Source organism: Saccostrea cucullata, unplaced genomic scaffold (genome assembly GCF_032062105.1).
Source record: "Saccostrea cucullata isolate Sc308-1 unplaced genomic scaffold, CSIRO_AGI_Scuc_v1 ctg10672, whole genome shotgun sequence".
Lineage (NCBI taxonomy): Eukaryota > Metazoa > Mollusca > Bivalvia > Ostreida > Ostreidae > Saccostrea > Saccostrea cuccullata.
In genome coordinates, this window is record NW_026923890.1 from 1 (window position 1) to 13,950 (window position 13,950).

At 31.2% G+C, this 13,950-nt stretch overlaps 1 long non-coding RNA gene across 1 annotated transcript; it reads right to left on the bottom strand.

Moving 5' to 3' along the window:
• Positions 1-452: 452 nt before the first annotated feature.
• LOC134265211 (uncharacterized) lies at positions 453-3,420 on the bottom strand. Its single transcript, XR_009991699.1, has 4 exons — positions 3,289-3,420; positions 2,771-2,911; positions 1,050-1,170; positions 453-499 (listed from the first exon to the last, which is right to left on the bottom strand). It is a non-coding gene; the product is annotated as an uncharacterized LOC134265211 (long non-coding RNA).
• Between the last annotated feature and the right edge of the window lie 10,530 nt (positions 3,421-13,950).

Below are 13,950 nucleotides of genomic sequence, written 5' to 3' on the forward strand. Positions count from 1 at the left end.
TTGTTGTTAAACGTTACCCCTTTTATAAAAGAATTTATTACTTTACTGCAGTTTTAAAATATTGACAGAGAAGTAATATACGGCTGCTTTTTTGAACCATGATAAGGGGGAAATAGGGGAAATACCAAATTTAACTATCTAAACGTCATGTAATTTGATAATTGTTTTTGGACAGAAATATATAATAAAATAAAATTATACAAAAGGTTTTTCTGACATGTATTATTGGCATAACTTTAATATTTAAGAAAAATTAAGAGATCAAATATAGTTATTTATTTGTTTGTAAATTGATGAAGTATATGAACTAAAGTTAATAAAATTAATACAGTTACTGTAACAATTTCTAGTCTAAGAGTAATTGTTAAAATTTTATATAATTATACTTATCGTAAAAGACATTTAAAAAGATTTTTTTGTATTGATAAATATTCTATGCTCAAAAATAGATAAACCTTCATGTTCGGGTTGATTATTTTTTCCTCCAATATGTCGCTTCCTAAAATGAATATTTTTTTTATTAATATTAACAAATTTACTTGCTTCTGCTTTAACACATTGCAGCTAAGATCAACAATAAAAAAGAAGATATATGTATGTCTTTCTTTCTAGAGCCCTATTATAATCTTTCATTAAACCATTATTCATTTTAATGTAAAGATGTTTTTTTTTAAATTTTGACAGCAAACAATGTAGATGAGCCATTTATTTCCACTAGGAATACTCTGTAGAGGTAAAAATACTAAGTACTCCAGTATATGAGGAAAAAAAATCAGCAAAGAAATGTCCAACTGATATAATATCACCGCAATACAAACACAGTATGATAAAGGGTAAAGAATATTAAGGAATCTTATGTCAGATAACCAGCTTACACGTCTAACCAGGTAGCAACCGCATGAAAAATATTGGGTACCCTAGTACTCATATATAAATAATAAGGAAAAATAATATGGAATACTGCTATTTACTAGTCCCGATCAACTATTCAGATAAGAAAAAATGTACTAAAAAGTGTTCTTGTTCTATTAACACTTAATTCTTCATACCTTATGTAAATAAAAGCAACGATAACTGCAGCAAGCAGCAGCAAAATTCCAACTCCTAACCCGATATATGGAATAGATTCGGAAGTTGATTCCTTTGTGTCATCTTTTAGCTTGTTTATTTCTGAAAAAAAAAAAATCTAGTAAAGTCTTGTAATAATAATGATAATAAAAAGTCTGTCTTCATGATTTACCAGAACCAGAGTAGCTCTCCTAGTTTGTACTCATTTCATAAATACAAAAGAAACATGGAACTTTGACTTGAACTGCGACAACAGCAATAAATGGAACTGTGATTTTGGTTAAGTCTTTTTTTGTGAAACAGTGAAGTGCAATTAATTAATTTACTGTTTGGTGTTTAACGTAAAGTGCAATTTACCTATAGCTGTAAGAAAAATATGCTTACGCGCAATTCTTTGTGATTCATACACCGATAATTCACACAAAACTTAATAACATTCCTTATGTTTACATTTTCAGTTTCTCAACGAAAGTGAGTTAAGGCTAAATATAAGCTTTTCTATGTAAATGATTTAATAAAAATGCATAAATTGTATACTTTATTTACGGAGAAAGTTCAAAGTGATTTTCTGATGCATACTTACATATGTAGTACCCAAAGTATACTTATTCAAGTGCACATTATGATGTCATATTATGACGTCATTGTTCTTTCCCATGCAAAGTAATAATGCACATCAACAAAACAACGTCGGCGCAAGGGCATATCCTATTTGATTTAAAATAAATAATGTAAAATATTCAAGAGAATATTCTTGAAATTTATAAAATTGCTGCACAAATCTTAGGCACTTTTTCAATTGATTAAAATTATAGGAAACTTACACTGGACTGTGAATTTTAACCTGTTTCATCTTAGAACGGTACAAATAGTAACTACACAATTTCTGTGTCGACATTTGTGCAGCATTATCCTAAGTCATTCGAATATTCTGCGTCTTTTTATACCTTGTTTCTCAAAAACAATATAAAATACGCCCTTGCACCATAGCGATTTTGTTGATGTTTCTTATAAACTTGTGTAGTACAGGTTGATGAAGTCATAATATGACGTCAAAATGTCTACTGGCTATTCTTTATCATGGTTACCAAGAATATATTAGGAAACAAGTTTAAACATTTTCTTTGCGGTATGTATAGCAATTATGGGTTTTAATTAAATATTTTTCATACAAACCTTCATACGTAGCCTTAACTCACTTGCGAAATCATAAAAAAATATACTCAATATTTGAATTTCTGGCTGTCCTAGATCCTAATACTTTTACTACCGTAGGTGTAACCTCATTTATGACGTCATGCTAAGGCATGTTTTTCCATGTATATTTCTACGCATGGGTATACATGAAAATGGTATTCAAATCAACTTTACAGTTGGCTTGGCAGCAAATTTGAATATTACAAATTGACTGATAGGTTCTCGCTCTTGCCAAAACTAACCTGACTGAATATGCTTTACTATTTTACATTGAGAATAATCTCACAAGACATGAAAATTTGCTGAAGTCTACTTATAAAAAGCGTTCTGAAAAGCCATGCATTTAAATAAAAAATATCTTGAAAACTTACAGATCTCGTAAGCACGTTGTCGCTGAATACTTTATCACGTTAAAAGAGTGAGTATCGAAATTTAAGACGAATAATATTATAGTTTATTAATATGATATATAAAATACAGATAATGTAAAAACAAATAAACTCACCGGTAGAACACAGATCTCCTGAATATCCAGGGCTGCATCCCGACACACAGCTCCCGTTTTCTGGATGACAGAGGCCAGATTCAGCACAATTACTGCTGCATATCGATACACAGTTTAATCCATAGTATTTTGGTAAACAGGCTAGAAAAAAAAAAACATGTTATTTTGTTTTAATATTTTGGAAAGGATTTTCATGCATTTGCTCAAGTAAGAGTTAAAGTTCTTATTAGAGGGTTGATGAACTTTGAACTTTTAAATTATAAAGGCTCCTTCTATCCTGTAATTTTACAGTTTGAGTCTAGTTATAAGAGTAGACTATCGTTAAGGGTTGATTGGAGAAAATTGACATTAGCAGTATCTAAGCTTCTTTTTGTGAAAAAGAGTCTAATGTTCTTTGGTTTGTCTTTCCAACTGTTGCTCGAAAAATACTATATATTATTTGCATGCATTATACACATGAAAATTTTAAAATTCTATAAAAGTTAGTAAATAGATAAATAGGATTCATTAAAACTTACGTTTATCACATCTTTTGGGTTGTAAACCAACAGCTGAACAGCCTTGATTACAATCGCCATGAACATGGTTACAACCGGCTGCACAATTGTTGTTGCATTGATATAGACATTTTTCACCATACGATCCCTCAGGACATGCTTGAAAAAAAAGAAATATTCAATGTATTCCCTGATTTCATCTACCTTTCACTCTATCACATTTAGTTATTCTTCCAGGCTTATATTAATATATATCTTAATGTAAATGTATATACTACACTCAATTAAGTGGTCAACTCTATTAAAAAATCCCGGTACACTTATGAATATTCTGTATAAATATCTTGCTTATCAATCTCATATCTATACTACTGAACCTTGCAATAATCGATTCCTGTTTTGTATTATAAGTGGCAGGGCTTACAGGCAGTCAGAATAATGCCTCCAGGTAACACAAACTGGTGAATAATATTCATCTTTTTTACTAATTCATATTTGAACACACGAGAAGCTGTTGTAAACTACTTAATTTAGGAGGGGGCGAATGTGGTTTTCATTTCAGAATAATTCGGGCATCATAGTAAATTCGCTTATTTCGCTTATTGATAAAACTTAATAAACGTAAGAAATTAAAGGTATAAAAATGTAATTCAATTTAATATTACTGATTTTTTTTTCAATCGATTTTGCAATTTATAGGTAGATTGACGTCGTGATATTGTGTTTTTGACGTTATGATAAACTAAAACTGTGCAAAAAAGTGGTAATAAAAATATTATTAAAGAAAAAGTAATAAACATACACTATTGAAATTTTAAACATAGAGAATATCTCCATGATATGTTTTATGTTTTATACAATCCTTTGTGTCTGTCATATTTTGTAAACAGAAAAAATTGTTAATTTGTTATTTTTGAGATACACCTTTGGTAAAAGAGGGTAGAATATTGTGTTTCTAACATGAAATGTACAATAACGTACAATGTATTACTCAACAATCATTATATTTTCAACAAAATGTTTATTGTAGTGGTTGTAAAACTTGCTTTGAAGTGCTCAAAATAGGTATTTTCCTCTATAATCCTGTAGAAAATGTACCTGTACTCTGAGACGGTTTCCTTAAAATACCTGGACGGTCGATTTCCCCCAAACATGGCATGTACACTGAAGTTAATTTAAGTTATGTATACAGTTTGGCACGCCAAAATACAAAAAATAAGATAAACACAGTTTCACAGTCGATAAATTACGTTTATTGGTTGTAAACTATAGTTTACGGACTGTAAACCATAGTTAACGCGATAACCTATGTTTCAGAACCGCAAACTATACTTTACAATGAAAACAGTCCTTTGCGATAGCAAAACATAGAATATCTGATAAATACATGTTCACGATTTATAAACTATGATCTACAACTCTTAACTATGGTTAAGGTTCTGATAAATATAGTTTCACGATTTGTGAAACTATGATTAACAGCTCAAAACTTATAGTTCACGATTGTAAATTATAGTTTACAGACGTGAGTCTAGGTTTATCAACAAAATCCATTGTAAACGTTTTATTACGGACAGATAAACTTATATATTAATATTCGCAAACTATATTTAACAACCGTTCAATATAGTTTTAGATGAAAACTATAGTTTAGGAATTGTTAACCATACATAATGAGTTGTTAACTTTACTTCAGGATATCTAAACTATAGTTTACAGTTTATAAACCTAGACTTTCTCAACTGTGAATGTTCAGCTCATTTTTGTGAATTTCTCGTGCCAAATAAATATTGTATAAAAATGAAGAGTTTCGCTATTGTAGTTTTTTACACAATAAAACCGCAGTCGCCCCCTTAAATACTTCCAACAAAAACTCATTTTCAATTATTTCAATTTGAAAATACACATAATTAAGTAATAAATGTATCATGCAGACTAGAGCATAATCAGCACATTACAAAAAAATCTTTTTGTTATAGTGTATATTATGTATCAAAAACACTTTCAATATGATAGGTAAAGGGGCAATGACAAAACCTAACGCTTCTAAGTAAAGAGACATCATCAAACTTGGACCTGAAAAACTTAAATTCAATCGTCTTACTGAATATTCCAGAATTTACTTTTAAATGTACATATCTATTTAATAGTTAAAACAATCCTGTGCATTTGACCATATTGCATCATATCTTTTAAGCTCCAGTAAGTACATTGAGTCAAAATGTATGTTTTGTCTTGCTTATTGTTTGTTTAACTTACGATTGTCACATCGAAACCCTATCCATCCGCTTTTACAGCCACCATCACATTCTCCTTTACGACTACAAGTGATGTTGACACAATTCTTACTACAAGAATCAGAACATTTCTCGCCGAACTTTCCAGATTCGCATTCTAGAAAAAAAACATGCAGAAATTAAAGCACATTGAAACAATGTCTATCAAGATTTACAACTTAAATTAAGAAGTAAATTATATTTTTAAAAAAATCAGATTTTTATAACTTATGCACATTTAAAATGAATTACATGCACAATTATTAAATGAGGTTAACCTTCACAAAATAATCCCTTAAACCCTGGTTCACAGGATGGACAATGTCCATTTGTTTGTTCACAAACTTTTCCAAGGCAAGAGATGCTGAATTTTTCATGCATTTTTGACCAAAATCCTGTCTTACAATTAACCAAATGGTGTTTTTCGATCACAACTACCACCATTTTCACAAGAATATTCACAGAATTCGCCATATCTGTTCTCCATGCATGTACCGCATCTCCCAGTAATATGATCACATATTTTATTTTCACAAAACCTAGCATGTTTTGCTGCAGTTTACCCCAAAGGTAGTTGACCACAAGCTTTTGAAAAAAAGTAAATTGCAAATTTTTTCTCAAAAATTCAGAATCCTCTAATTTCTATTTAAAGTATATGAAGTATTAGATTTTTTTTATCAAGTTTATTCCTACAATCTTCACCTATAGCTACATGTAAATAAAAAAATCATAAAGAATTCGCTTAAATTAAAAACGTGTAGGTTTATGTTAATATCACAGGAGACAGTTTTGGGAAATCATCATGAACAAACAAAAACCCTTTTTTGAAAGATTTATGGATTTGGATGCAATAACTTGCCAATATAAAAAAAAACTCTAATTATGACTGATTTTCTTAATTTTTCATTGAAAATGACTGTTTAAATTTGGTTTTTTATCTCGTTTACAAATTATACACTAAACTTCTTCTTTGGCCAAGCTTAAGTGATAAAGCATCATTGAAGGATTTTATTTTTCAAATTTGATAAATCTGTAGGCATCTCTCATTTACTAGATCTTGACCTAATATGACTAGGTTGAAGACTCGAGAGCATAATTACCATGTTCTGGGTTTAATGGGTTCCCTACGCACGATAAAGATCGAGAGTGTAGAAAAGACACAGACGGAAGAAGACTGTTTTCATTTAATTGTTACAGTGTAATGCTTGGCTAAATACCCTTTATATCTTCCTTACTTTCATTACAATATTCACCGCTCCAGCCTTCTGTACACCCGTGAATGCAGACACCAGTGAAATTGTTGCACACTTGTCCAACTCACTGCTTAATAATTTACAGTTTACACTGCATGGGATACAACTATCTCCATAATTGCCGACAGGGCACTCTAGAAATCAAGAATGTAAGAAAAAGATAACACCCATTTACTCTTAAAGTATCTATACATTGTGATCCCAAAAAATTGCAACATAGATTAAAATTATTCTGAGGAAACATGTAATTTTATGAAGGCTTTTATGAAGAAAAACGTGTACTTTTATGAAGAACTTTATGAAGAAATACTTAAGATAGAAGTCACAAGTTAGGAATTTTGTTCTGAAATATCCGTGTATAGAGCCCTGTATTGCTTTTTACTAATAACGTTATCTAAGAAACAAACAAGAATATTCGTCCCGTTACAAAATATGCCTTTCCAATTGTTTTTACAGGATGTACATTCACCCGTTTGTTGATTACAGATCCCGTTCTCACAATTAGGACTGCACCTGGATGCACAATAAGCTCCAAAATAACCGCCTTTGCATTCTGCAGATAATCAAAGTTAGCTTAGGTTCTGAGCTCACTTCACTTTTTAATAGCGACAGCTAAAAATTGCAGGAAAGCATTCTTGATTAATTCTATATTACATCATATTAAGCACCAACCAGCTACCATGTGTATTCATTATACCCCCCGCTTGAAAAGTGGGGGTATATAGTAATCGGTATTTCCGTCCGTCCGTCCGTCCGTCTAGCTGTACGTCCGTCCGTGTTTACGAGAGTGCATTTATTGGGTATTTTTCATGCCAAGATTGTACTTATTGGGTACTTTTTGCTTATTGGGTATACCCAATAAGAAGTGTCGCTGAATATGCTTAAAACACCCTAATTGGGTATTTGCAGGTTAGTACCCAACAAAACTTGGACACGACGATTTGTCCAAAAAAGTGTCCAAAAAAGTTGCTTTCACGGACGCACCGTGTTTTGTTGTTTCAGTTTTACATTCGGAACTCTAAATTCTCAAGAGTTCCGAAAATCAACTTCCGTTGATCCTGATCATAACAACGTTTGTTTTCATGGAAAAAAAATATGGCGACTAAGAAACACTTAATGTCAACAAGATTTTCTGATTGACAAGAGAAAAGGTAAGTTTATTCGATTAATATTTATCCATTGCTGGGTTCTTGTTTAAGGAAAATAGATTTTAATGTAATTTTGAAAACAATTGTGCACAAAATTAAAATAGATATATCGGAACAATTAATCCTAAGTTGCACTTGTATTTTGAATTTTCTCTGTCTTTTTAACTCTCTTGAGCATGTTGAGGGCGAGAAGTATTTAGTAAATGATCGTATATTGTTAGGTAATCTTTAATGAATCGAAAGTGTTTATTATTTAATTTTATATCATAACCAAGTAAATATGTTCTGACAATGTATATTGGAAAGGGAAATGAAAATTTTAACAATCGTGTGTTCATAAATCAGCTGTAAATTATCGGTTCATGTAGACAGTATTACAATCGCAAAGTGAGCTGAGATGATGATAAATGGGATAATTGACAACATCTAAATAATTTTATGTAAGTTTGTATCATCTGATATGTAACTTAAGAGATTCATTGTATTACTGAAAAACTTTCAGTCAAAACAGTGCTTCTTTCTGTCTTTGATGTTAAATCTAGACCTAAAAAGGGCATGGTAATCAAGGAATCAAAAGGGCAATTTGTGTCGCGACAGGATCTCAAGAGGGCACTTTGAAAACAAATGTTAATGTCATTGAAATTATATTCAACATTTTTTAATTTTTACATACTTTAACATGTTTAATTACTTTTAATATCCTTTCATATTGAAATCTTTATTAAAAACAAGTAATTTAAAGATAAAATCATATACATGTATCTGTATTCAATTCTTTTTTTTTAAACAATGTTTTAATTATTGATTCAGAAACAAAAAGAATATAAAAAAGGCATTTACATCCAATTTCTTCAATAAAAAAAGTAGTAAGGTTACACTTGAGAAAGTAATGGTATTAATCTAGCTGAAACAGGTGCAAAAATTATTAAAGTTTGGAGGTATGATTGTTTTTTTACCTGCTTGGACTGTTACAAGTACAGTCAATTTAAACATTAAAGGAAAATACTTTTTTTCAGGGAAGGGGGGATGGGCATTTTGAAAAATACATGTAGAGACCATTCTCTTTATTTGGAAAATATTCTACCAACAGGATCAAGTGAAAACTGGTCTTACTGCCATGCATAATTAGTTTTTTTGTTTTCTTTTTTTTAAAAACTCTGGCTTTAATTAGAAACTTTGACCCTCAGCTTGTCAAATCTATCAGTTCAATCAAAGAAACTAACTTAGTTTGTTGTTTTTAAGCCTTTTTATCACATTACATTCAGTTTTTTGGTACACTGTAAGTATTTTATTCAGATAAAAAAATATCCGTTTTTTCTTCAAGTTGTACTATGTGTTTTATTCTACTTTCTGTTTATAAAAAAACGATCCTGGTTTTTATTAGTTAATAATTTACAAGTTTATTTATCTTTGGTCTTGGGCTAATTCTTGCATAATCAATGCAATCAAATGACAGTTTCTCAAGTTAAATCCTCTACCCTGAAAGCCTGAGGCATGTTAATTAGCCAGGTGGCTGTGTGCGTGCGTTCAAGCGTGAAGTGATTTCCTGTGGTTGTTTAGATAAAGAGATTATCAGCATGCACTGAATAAACAGAACAGTAAAGGAATATTGCCTAAACTGGGCATATTTATTAATTTTGGGTAAGGAAAAAAGGCATGGCGCCGAGAAAAAAGGGCATGCTAGTTTGCTTTAGATTTAAAACTACATGAGTGTCTGCTTTATTTTTACTCGGTTTCTTATTATTATTATTATTATTATTAAGGTCTTCCGTCTTCAGCGGAAGACCTTCTTGTTATTCGTTTGTTTCTTTTCCACTGTTTTTCTTATTATTTTTTTTCTCCCCGATTTTGTGCACGCGATTTCTCGAAAACTGCTCGTTAGATTTTAATGAATCTTTCAGGTCTGATAGAACATATTAAAATCTTGATGCATTTTTTTTCATTTTGATGACGTCACTTCCGGTTCGAAAATTTTCGCAATTTTGTGATTTTTAAGGGTCATTTTGTCCGTCGCTCTTTTTAAAAATCGCTAATCACAGGAAGATGAAACCTTGTCTGGAAGATAGAGCAACAAATGTAGATTTGCATTGTGTTGTTAACTTTCACCGGAAGTACTGCACGTTAACGCTCGGTATGGTATGAAAAAAGCCATATTGAGCGTTTCAAAATTTTTTACACTTTTTCTATTATATCTTTTTACTTGTAAATATTTTGTTAAAACATATAGAACAAAAATTGTGAAGAATTCTAAGATCTTTCAAATGATATCTCGAAAAAAGGGCTGACCCCCTAAAATTAGGGATCTAGAGGGGCCAAAAATTTTTACTTGATATCTCGAAAAGTATTGAGAATTTGTAATACCTCAAAGAAGGAAAGTTGTTCAAAATGACAAGCTTAATCTATCTGAGTCGTCAAAATACGTCCGGCGTCGTCACTTCCGGCCAAACCGGAAGTAGTCAAAAACGGGTATTTTTGCTCTTCTTTTCATGTTTTTTTGGTAACATATGTCTCTTGGAGCATAAAAATTAATTTGCGGTCCATCATCGTCACTTCCGGTAAAACCGGAAGTAGCAAAAATTGCTTATTTTAGCATTATATAACATAGCTTTAGAGGATTCAAACCATTTCTAGGCGTTATTTCTCATTTTTTGTTGAAAATGAAAGCTACTTCCGGTCAAACAGGACGGAAGACCTACTCGTTGCTTTGCAACGAGCTTTGCTCTAGTTATTATTCTTTTTTTTCTTCTTTGTTCTCCGGTACTTTTTTGTCCGCGAGTGTTCTCAGAAACTGTTCACCCAACTGAGCTAAAACCTTTTTAGGGTTAATAGGTGTGTAGTGTAGGTGTGCAACACGAAGGTTATTTTGCGCGCATACGCATGCACGTGCGGGCGCGTGAAATGAGTGAAATGACGGATATACTTTATATAGCCATAACTTTAACATTTTTTGATGAAATATTTTAAAACTCATTTAATAAGGATATATTCATAGTGTAGATAATGTGACACTGTCAAATTAGCACGAACTCACGCGCATGCACGTGCGCTTCGCTCTGATTGGCTGAAACAGAAATCTCAATATCTTTTCTGTTTTTTGACAAAATGCTATGAAATTTAAAATATAGGCATACTTTAGGATGTACTACAATATGATATATAACAATTGTCATGTAAACACGCGCATGCACGTGCGCTGCAATCTGATTGGCTTAAACTTTAAATGGCTATAACTCCCTTGTTTTTCAACGAAACAGTACGGGATTTAGAACATAGACAAACATAATGGTCTCCCACAAGGAGGTATGGTCGTCATGCACAGGCATGCACGTGCATGCACGTGTGCTTTGCTGTGATTCGCTGAAACAAAAATCGCAATATCTTTTTTTAATTTTTGACGAAATGCTTTAAAATCTTAAACATAATCATGCATTAGGATGTCCTACAATATGATATATAACAGTTGTCATGAAAACATGCGCATACACGTGCGCTGCAATCTGATTGGCTTAAACTTAAAATGGCTATAACTTCCTCGTTTTTCAACCAAACAGAATGGGATTTAGAACATAGACAAACATAACAGACTCCTACAAGAAGATATGGTCGACATGCACATGCACGCACGTGCGTGCACGTGAAATGAGTAAAATTACAAATACACTAGATTAAAACGTATTTTTTAATACTTTTGGATAAAACGCTGTAATTTCTAGTATATAAATAGTGTAGACAAGATGATAAGGTCATTACACACATGCATTCAAATGCGCATGCGTGCAATGCATAAATTTGAATATACTGAATATACTTTTGGGAAAACATTGTTATAGTCTAAAAGGCATAGAGTTCGTCTTATTTAATGAAGCTTACAGGGAGTAAGGCACCAAAAGGGAGTTGGGGAGCGTTTGGGGAACATCTGTAACGGTTCCCGTTACAATTAGCCCTAGTTTTGATTTTTTTTTAATTATTGTTTTTGTCATTTGTTTTAATTAATCTAAAACAATACTGAAATTGATACATGTATAGGGCTACTATAGCTATTTCGTATGATGGGTGTGTAATTACCATCGCGCTACACCCGGGGCTTCCATTTTTGAGGATGGGGCTAGTGGTTTTCTGCGCTAAATTCCCTAATACGAAAATATTCCAGACAGCATGGTCATATTATCCATAAAACTCCACAACTGCATCCATTTTGCAGTACTACAAGACTGATTTACTTAAAAACGATTTTTTATTTCCTAATTTGAATTCCCCCCTTTCCTTCGTTTAATATAGCAATATTTGCTTGTACATATATGCCTCACAGATATCTAATTATTAAATTATATACATTCACTCAATCAGCTCAATGATAAGTGTCATGCAATTATGTAGCATTTTTTTAAAGCCATATATGGCGTAACTGATCAAAAAATATATTTTTGAAAAATACAAAATTAAGTAAAGAAATATACTTAATACATTTCAATTAAAGCTTTTCATACAATTCGGAGCAGGAGAACACCTCGTTTTATCTAATAATACGATTTTATCTTCTCTGTAATGTGTTATTTAAATCTTTTATATTTTCTTCCAAGTCGGAGAAAATTCCGAGAATCCAAATTAAATTTTGATATCTTTATAACGCAATTGACTTAGATTTTGTAATTTACGTAAAATTTCTATCTTTATCATGTTTACATAAAGTAATGATGCAAATAATAAGTTCTTATAATTTTAGTTTAATAATTTTCATTGTACATACGCCATATATGGCTTTAAATGATTCAAGATGAAAACAAAATGAATTTTGCTTCGTTTTAATTAGACGAACTAGTGAATGACCAGAAAAGGAATATTTAAAATCTTTTTTTTCTTCATTTTTTAAATCATTAATTTATATATGATTAAATTTTACTAGCGAAAATTAAATTAAACTTTAATTTTAAAAAGAATCATCTGTAGTTTATACCCTGACTTTGTTCAAGATGAACTTTTTTTCAATGTTACTTTTTAATTTTTGCCTCTATATTTGGGCTTGTCACTTTGTACTCGGGGATGGTAATTTTATTGCCACCAAGCTGTGGATTAGTACTTGATTTCCTTTATTGCACAGCGATGACTATGATTTAATAGCACAAAAAGCTAATGGGTTTACGTATGTGAATTTATATGATTAATGCTTACTTGTAATTTTAGGATAACTGGAGATAATGATTCCTTTTTTCCATTGATATTACATAAATATTTTCCTAAGTATTATGTTACAATAAATTGGTTTAAATTTTCTTTTATAAAAGTAATCAATAATTACAATGGAAATTAAAACCATAATCATGTTCATTGAGGATTTTCAATATGTAACAGGTCAAACAGGAACTTCAATTGTGAACATTGCAGAGAACACACTCATCAGAAGATGACCCTCAGAAATAGGACAATTGTAAGTAATCAGTAAAATGAACAGGAATACTTCATGCCAACCATAAGATTTTTAGAGACATTTTCGCTTCTTAAATTAGAAGAGATAGAGGGAAAAACGTGTACATACTACATAACTACTAGTACTAGGCAACCAACCTTTAACTGCAGGAAAGCTTTTGGTTTGTGCAATACAGCTGCATACAACCTCTTTAGTATTCATGTTAAGTTTGAGAAAGTACCTTAGTATTTTTTCTACTGTTTGCCAACATTTTTATGCACACTGTTTGCTTGTTTGTACTATCATTTTATTTTAAATTCTTCAGATGCCCTTTACCTTTGCCAGTTTAGAATCATTTGTTTTAAGGGCATCTGAGGGTTGGTTCCAAAACTTAATTAATTGTAAAGTAAATACTGGGGTACTATACGGTCATAGGTTATGTTAATACATGTAAAACATTTTGTTCTGATAGAGGAGGCATACAGGAAAAGAAACAATACTAAATATCACTTCAAAGGAATAAAACAGCTTCATCTTGTAGGTGTATTTTATTTAAGGATCACTGCTTCATGTCTGATGTGCTGAAAGTTATTCATAATCTG